The 7728-nt window shown below is 32.1% G+C and overlaps 1 long non-coding RNA gene across 1 annotated transcript; it reads left to right on the top strand.

Moving 5' to 3' along the window:
- The first annotated feature begins 341 nt into the window (after positions 1 to 341).
- On the top strand, positions 342 to 5588 carry LOC134681824 (uncharacterized). Its single transcript, XR_010100702.1, has 4 exons — positions 342 to 451; positions 2239 to 2367; positions 3759 to 3890; positions 5485 to 5588. It is a non-coding gene; the product is annotated as an uncharacterized LOC134681824 (long non-coding RNA).
- The last annotated feature ends 2140 nt before the right edge of the window (positions 5589 to 7728 follow it).

Here is a 7728-nt window from a genome sequence, read left to right as displayed (position 1 = left end):
CATACATACCCTTTACTGATGGTCAAGCTCGTCTTTTGTTTGACAAATAGCATATGTATATATCATATAGCAATTATAAGTACTTGGTGAATAACACCTCTCGAAAATTTGGTCGTATTTTTAGAAAGGAATGAATAAATCTGTAAACACATTAAAAAAGAAAAAGAAAAAAAACCATGCCATTTCATCTCATATTTTGAATAAACTGTATAGATTGAGCCAAACAAATATCCGTATGTACAGGTATACAAGAAATAGGAAAAAACAATAATAAGAGAGCCATAACCATTATAAATATTTAGTAATAACATGCTTCTTATATCAAATCATAAGTGTCGTGACGAAGATGTAAAATGTGCTGATGGTCGCCAATGCATATGGAAGCCTGCAGTATGTAATGATTACATTTCATGTAACGATGGCTCAGATGAAAGCGCGACTACCTGTAAAGGTAAGATTAAAACAACTGACATTAGTTCAGCATGAAAGATTATTACATTCGAGATATAAATACAAAATTAAAATGTATTTCTTTTTTAGTTAAAAATGAGAGTGAAAAAGTAAGAAAATAATATGCTCAGCAGCCACATTGACGAAATTTGATTAAAAAAAAAAAGAACGTCGATGATAAATTATTCATTTGTGTGTGAATAATTCGACCTCATCTAATCCATATTCATGTGACCTTCACTTTAACTAAGTTAGAAATAGATTTCGGATGTATTCAGCTCTAAAATGAAAAAAAAAGAATGTCAACTCTGAAGGTGACACATATGGAATGCCCATCTGATTGACTGATTCGATCTACAAAAAATCATTTTTAATTTGTTAAAAACAAGATCATTTCACTTTTTATCTGAAAAATGAAATTAAGCGGACATAGAAAAATATAATTGCACGTGGTCCTGATCTATTTGTATTAATGTTTATGTCTATATCAGGTTATATGACTGTTGTCAGTCTTCAGAGTTCATCTTGATGATTACATTATGACGTCTAGAAAATAGTACTCACAAAATGTTGATATTTATTGTTCATCAATTGTGATTTTTTTTTCTTTTCCGGTTATTTTGATATACGTTGTAGTATAATATCAATGAAATACTATAACTTCAGTCACATCAGATCAGATGAATCAGATGTTAGTGGCTGTTTTGAAAAACACGTTTGTGATTCAAAACGACAAAGATATAGCATCAAATAACTCACAAAGTATTAGTTTATAGCTATCCAAAAATCAAAACATTAGGAAGCATTTATGTAAAGTAGAAATTAATTTAAGTATGCATTTATATTAAGGAAGCTGGCTTGTCATGCTTTAGATTTGTTGTCAAATTTTCGGAATCCTCTGGTTCTATCCATTTAAATGCCTTGACAAAAATTGCCCGGTGACCCCCATTTTTCTTTTTGTAAATCTTTTACATGTATAATGATAAGCCATCTGTTAAAATCTTATAAAATTTTGATTACTTATTAACAGTTTTTGAGAACTTCAACTTGTCAATGATTAAGCTATGAAAAGTCAAGAGAGAATATTTCCCCGCCAAAACTTCAATGGCTAATATCTCGACAAAAAAAGTATATACCGATATATATATATATGTTGCTCTTTGGATTCCTTTATCTATCCCCTATCTGTATAAACTAGTGCTTTGAAAAGTTAATTACTTTGAAACTGAGAAGCGAACTTCCTTAAGGGCTCATCTGAAGTCAACTTGGGGTGCGTGATTTTCTCTCTGATTTGAAGACTCGTTTGTGGCTTTGGGCTGTTTCTGTTTGTTTGTCGGGTTGTTGTCTCTTTGGCACATTCCCCGTTTCTAATCTCAATATTATTATCTATCCGGGAAAAATACACAGAAAAGTAATTGATCTTGGTTATGTAATTAACTAGTCAAGATGCAAAGGCTGATTTAATTGTACATATTAGATGAATTCAATTGAACTTTATCTGAATGTAGCTATTTGTATTGTTTCTATGGTAATTGTTGACTTACACTAAATGTGTACCTAAATTGGTGTGTTTTAAGTAAAACACATTTTAGTTTCCTAAATTTCGATTATAGTTCGTCTTAACAAAGCTTAATGTTTCAAAAATTTAATCACTTTAAATGAAACACTCTTTTTGTATGATTCTCAGCTTTTATTCTATTTGTTTTTTAAAACATTACTACCTATTTTAAAATTTCATTTAGCACACAACATTAGCAAGAAACTATCACAATACATTTTATCTTACAGGGCGCCCTTGTGCAGGCACGAAGGTGAATTGTGCAGATCAGACTCAATGTATATTTATTTGGGAACAATGTGATGGGAAAACAGTTCATTGTCGTGATGGATCTGATTACCAAGAGAATCTGTGTAGAAGTAAGATACTGAACAGAGGGTGCTAAAGGGGGTACTGAACACATGGAACACGAAAACACGTGAAATAAAAATCGTAAAAACGTGACACGAAAAATAAAATCGGAAAAAACGAAGCACGAGAAATAAAATTGTAAATATTAAGGAAAAAGTCCCATAAGTTATTACTCAGTCGTTCTTGGAGATCATACAGCCTTATTACTGGACATGAAGACCTTGTGGTCAACTTTTAATGTCCGTTACTTGCATCTTATTTGAACAAAATATATACACAGTAATTTCATGGACTTCAATGATGCCATACAATTTTGCAAAAGTAGAATGGTAACAACATACATCAATTACTATTAGATTTCACAGATTTTAGAAGGAATTCAGTATAACAAATTGACTTTTTAATCAAATGCGGGACATGCATGAGAAATAAAAAGCACAGATCATTGTGTAGTAAATTCAACGACAGCATGAAACATAACAAGTTCTAAATTTTTAAACGCTACGTGTTAACCAAAAATCAATCATTACATTTCAAGTAAAACTGTATAAAACAAAATGCATTAATTAAATAATCTGTTAAGATTCAACGACGTTTATCTATAATATTATCGACTTCATTATCAACATTTGACGAATGCTTACTTTACTCTTTAAAAAGAGACACAGAATATTCCAGATGGACATTGGAACTCGTAAGTCGAAAATAATTTGACAACACCATTGCTAAATGGACAAAACAACAAACAAACAGACAAATAATAGTCCACAAAACACAACATAAAAAAACTAAAGACTTAGCAATACTCACCTCATCACAACTGGTGGTGAGCTAAGGTGCTCGAGAAGGTAAGCATATCCTGCTCCAATTAAATCGTTATGCAACATGTTGTTATTTTTTCAACTCATAACAATTAAAATTTTACAAAAATATATACTAAGGAATAGTCGAATAGTAAAGCATTTAAAAAAAGGATTTCGATAAGTGAATGCAAAACAGTTCTAGTGTAAAACTTATGATTGGTTGCGGTTCTTTTAATACTCAGTGTAATACCTTTGTGGTATAAGTTTTATCAATATTGTAGTAATGAATATGCTCCCGATGTTAAAATACTAAAGCAGCACAGCATACAATTGCGTCAAACGGTAGGAAATATTTATGAAGACTTTATTTCCTAGTTTTGAATAATCATAATAACGAGGGAATATGAGGCCAATTGTTAGCTCCCTTTACATAAAAAATACAATATCATTAACAGTCAACAGTAGAATTTAACATAGGTCCTGTAATCATAACTTTTCAGTTGATCCTTTGCTATCTTTTTAAGATCATAAGCTATATATATATATTAACTTTGAATATTAAGATGTGCAATAGTTTGTTTTTTTATAATTTTCAGATTACACATGTACATATCCAGGTGCTGACTTAAAATGTGCTGATGATTTACAATGTTTTTCCTTTCTTCATCTTTGTGATGGGAAACGAGATTGTAATGATGGATCAGATGAGACATTTCATGTCTGTAAAAGTTGGTATATTCTTACCCTTTAAGACCTATTTTCGCACATGAGTAGCTACAATAAAAACAATATATTTCACTGGAAATGATTCACGAATTATTCGAGTGATTTTCAACTCATGATACTACATGTATGTGTCAATTTACTAGAAAGCACGTGAATAATTGACTTTATAATCTTAAGAATGTACTGAGATTATATTTTGGAATAAGTGTCTGCTGTTGTTTTTTTATTTGGTCGGGTTGTTGTCTCTTTGACACATTCCCCATTTCCATTCTCAATTTTATGTCAAATGTTCGGACTCATTGGTGTTTTCCATACGATTACAAAATTGCACGAGGTTAAATATTTTACCCCATAATACCTTTATTTTTTTTAACATAAGACTTAAAAGACGCAAAAGGACGTTTGACAAAATTAAAGCAGATTCTTGATGTCTTTCTTATGATTTGAGACCCAAATAATACCAATGCAAATTTAGGGTTAATGTCTGATTTAAACTTTTCACGCCATATTTCATAAATCAAATATCTCAAAAAAAGGCTTCATGACCTATCATTATTTTTAGCCTATTTTGATCCTTAATGAATACTTTATCAGCTTAACGTTTCAATTTTGAATTTCTTGATTTATTCTATTGAACCTTAGATCACCTAGTAAGAACATCCTGAAACTACACTATACCAAAATTTTAACATGGTAACTCAGGGAAATGTATTTGACGAAAGCTTATCTAATGAAATTCCGGATTTGGAAATTTTATCATAAAATTGAGATAGGAAATGGTGAATGTGTCAAAGCGACAACCACCCGACCATAGAACAGACAACAGCCTTAGTCCACCAATTGATCTTCAGTGTAGCGAGAATTCCCGCTCCCGTAGGTGTCCTTCAGCTGGCCCCTAAAAATATGCATACTAGTACAGTGGTAAAAGGACGTCATACTAAACTCCAATATATACAAAAGAAGCTAAAATTAAAAATCTTACAAGACTAACAAAGGCCAAAGGCTCCTGACTTGGTACAGGCGCAAAATTGCGGCGTGGTTAAACATTTTTATGAGATCTCAACCCTCCCCTATACCTCTAGCCAATGTATAAAAGTAAACGCATAACAATACGCACATTAAAATTCAGTTCAAGAGAATTCCGAGTCCGATGTCAAAAGATGCAACAAAATAAAATGTCTGTACAGTACATCAGTACATCCTTAAAATTACTCTTGCCTGTTCTTCTTGTTCTTTATTAGGAACATATCCACCATCAGCTAGAGAAGAGATTAAATATCAGCTTCACCACTTGAGACTTGTTTTATTTGTAGGTAAATAACTCCATTATGAGCTGCGACAATCTATAATGGAAATGATTGTAAGCAATACAAGCTGTTGAATACCGTATCAAATGCGCAATATATACTTCGTATCTAAACACTGCTGGATTTTGATCCATAACAATGGGAAATTCACATTACTTTTTGAAATAGTTGTGAATATAGCCACGTATACCGATTCAATTTGATACATGTATTTGAATTTTGCCTCAGATTGATTCAATGACACTACTTTTGTTCTGTTGCAATTGACACTTTTTTTTCTGTATTACAGCCAGAAATTGTGGATGGAGAGAACGTTCCTGTGATAATGGGAACTGTGTTTACATCCGTCAGTTTTGTGATGGAAAGGATGATTGCGGAGATAATTCTGATGAAAGAGAACCTTGTTTTCGTAACAACTACTGATATCATGTGCTTAACTCATCTTTGATAGAACTATGAGAATACGTTGATGTACACAACATTGTAATCTTTCTGAGTTATATAACTTAATTTAGAAATTTAAAAAAATGATTACAGTACCATCCCTCTTCTTTCCTTCAAAACAATTTTACTCCGGCAAAATTATTTTCCCCACTAGGTTCACACTAACTTGTATCACGTTTTACCACAAAACGATAGAACCTATGATAAAAAAATGTTCTACACATTTAATGATATTTACACAGTTGTTTATTCTAGAAATAATTCATTGCAGCCGTAGATTTGTTTTCATTTAACCATGGGTTGGGCATTTATACTCGATTAGTGTATCCTAACCGTTACCTGATTTGTTTATTTTGCTGTAGAATATAGATAAATATATTGTATTTGAATATTGGTCTACGTAAATAGTGGGTTTTTATGTCGAAAATTCAGAATATCTGGTAGTATACATAAGTTGTTCGTTACGCGGAACAGCTGTTTTTGTGTATTTCTGCGTTTGCGCTAAAGTTAGATATATTGCGATTATACTGGTTGAGGATAAAAAGGTCGTCATATTAGAAGTAGTGTTATAATACGTATGTCCCGTTGTATGTGTCATCTGCTTGGCTTGTGTACAAAACTGAAAGGACACAAACATGTACTATGACAAAAAAATACAATATGTCAGACATATATTAGAGTCATCGATATATATTTGATGTATTCTGATAGCAATGACGAGTTGGTAGAAAAATACTGAACAATATCGTATTACATATGATTTTGATACCATTCCACGTTTTCCACCCACAAGCCATTTTACAATGATTGAACAGTTTATAAATGGCCAAATTAATATATGTCTATGGTGAAGCAGGCATCACTTAATCTTTCGGAGCACCTGCTATCATTACTGTATAAATTCTATCAGTATTGTGTTGTGTTATTTTATTTTGAATGTGTTTACTCTTGTCTGTTCATCTTGTCCTTTATTAAAAAAAAAAACATGTATTAGGAACATATCCACCATCAGCTTAGAGAACGTGTCGGTAAATTTTACGGAGAATAAATATCAGCTTCACCACTTGAGACTGTTATATTTGTAGATAAATAACTCCATTATGAACAGCGACAATCTATAACGGAAATGATTGTAAGAAATACAAGCCCTTAAATACCGTATCAAATGTGCGATATATACCTCGTATTTAAACACTGCTGGATTTTGATCAATAACAATGGAAAATTCACAACAAGGGAGTATTCTATTTTTAGTATATTTTTGTTTTTAATCGACCCTTTCAATAGTCAATATATGAGGTGAATTTAGATAAGAATCAACACTCTGGCGTATTGAATCATCTGGAAAAGTATAGTCCTGATTCGGGCGTTAGTGGAATGTTGCTATATTAGAATGGAAAAATCAATAAAACAAGACTTATCCTGATTCTTGAATTATTCACGAACGGGTTTTCGGAAGGAATTGGCTACTGACAATTCCATTTTGAAATTGACCTATAGAAGCAAATGATATCATATTATGGATTCCAGTTGATACTGAAGTCAGGAGCTTGAATGTTATGTTAGTATGTATGCCTCATTTAAAATCGAGATTTTAAATTGGGAATGGGTCTAAGAGACAACAACCTGACCATAGAGCAGACGACAACCGAAGGACGCCAATGGGTCTTCAAAGCAGCGAAAAAATGCTGCACCCTGGAGGCGTTCATCAGCTGGCTCCTAAACAAGTATGTATAGTAGTTCACTGACATTGGGCATCATACTAAACTCCGAAATATACACGGGAAACTAAAATTAAAATCATTTAAGACTAAAAAAAGACCAGAGGCTCCTGACTTTGGACAGGCGCAAAAGTGCTTCGGGTTAAACTTTTTTTTTCATATCTTAAATTTCACCTAGACATATGGAAGATATGAATATACACCAGACGTTCAATTGTTTAAATTAGATACAAGTTCTTGCAAACTAGTTCGCACATGATTCACTGTGTATATCCTTTCTTGCAATGCCTGTGTATTTGGAAAATATGTAATTCCTAAATATACTGATTTTTTTGTAATAAAGTTAATTAAAGTTCTAGTCGTAACAT

This window comes from Mytilus trossulus, chromosome 8 (genome assembly GCF_036588685.1).
Source record: "Mytilus trossulus isolate FHL-02 chromosome 8, PNRI_Mtr1.1.1.hap1, whole genome shotgun sequence".
Classification (NCBI taxonomy): Eukaryota; Metazoa; Mollusca; class Bivalvia; order Mytilida; family Mytilidae; genus Mytilus; species Mytilus trossulus.
Note: the sequence above shows the minus strand (reverse complement) of the source record. Positions and strands in the feature narration are given on the sequence as shown.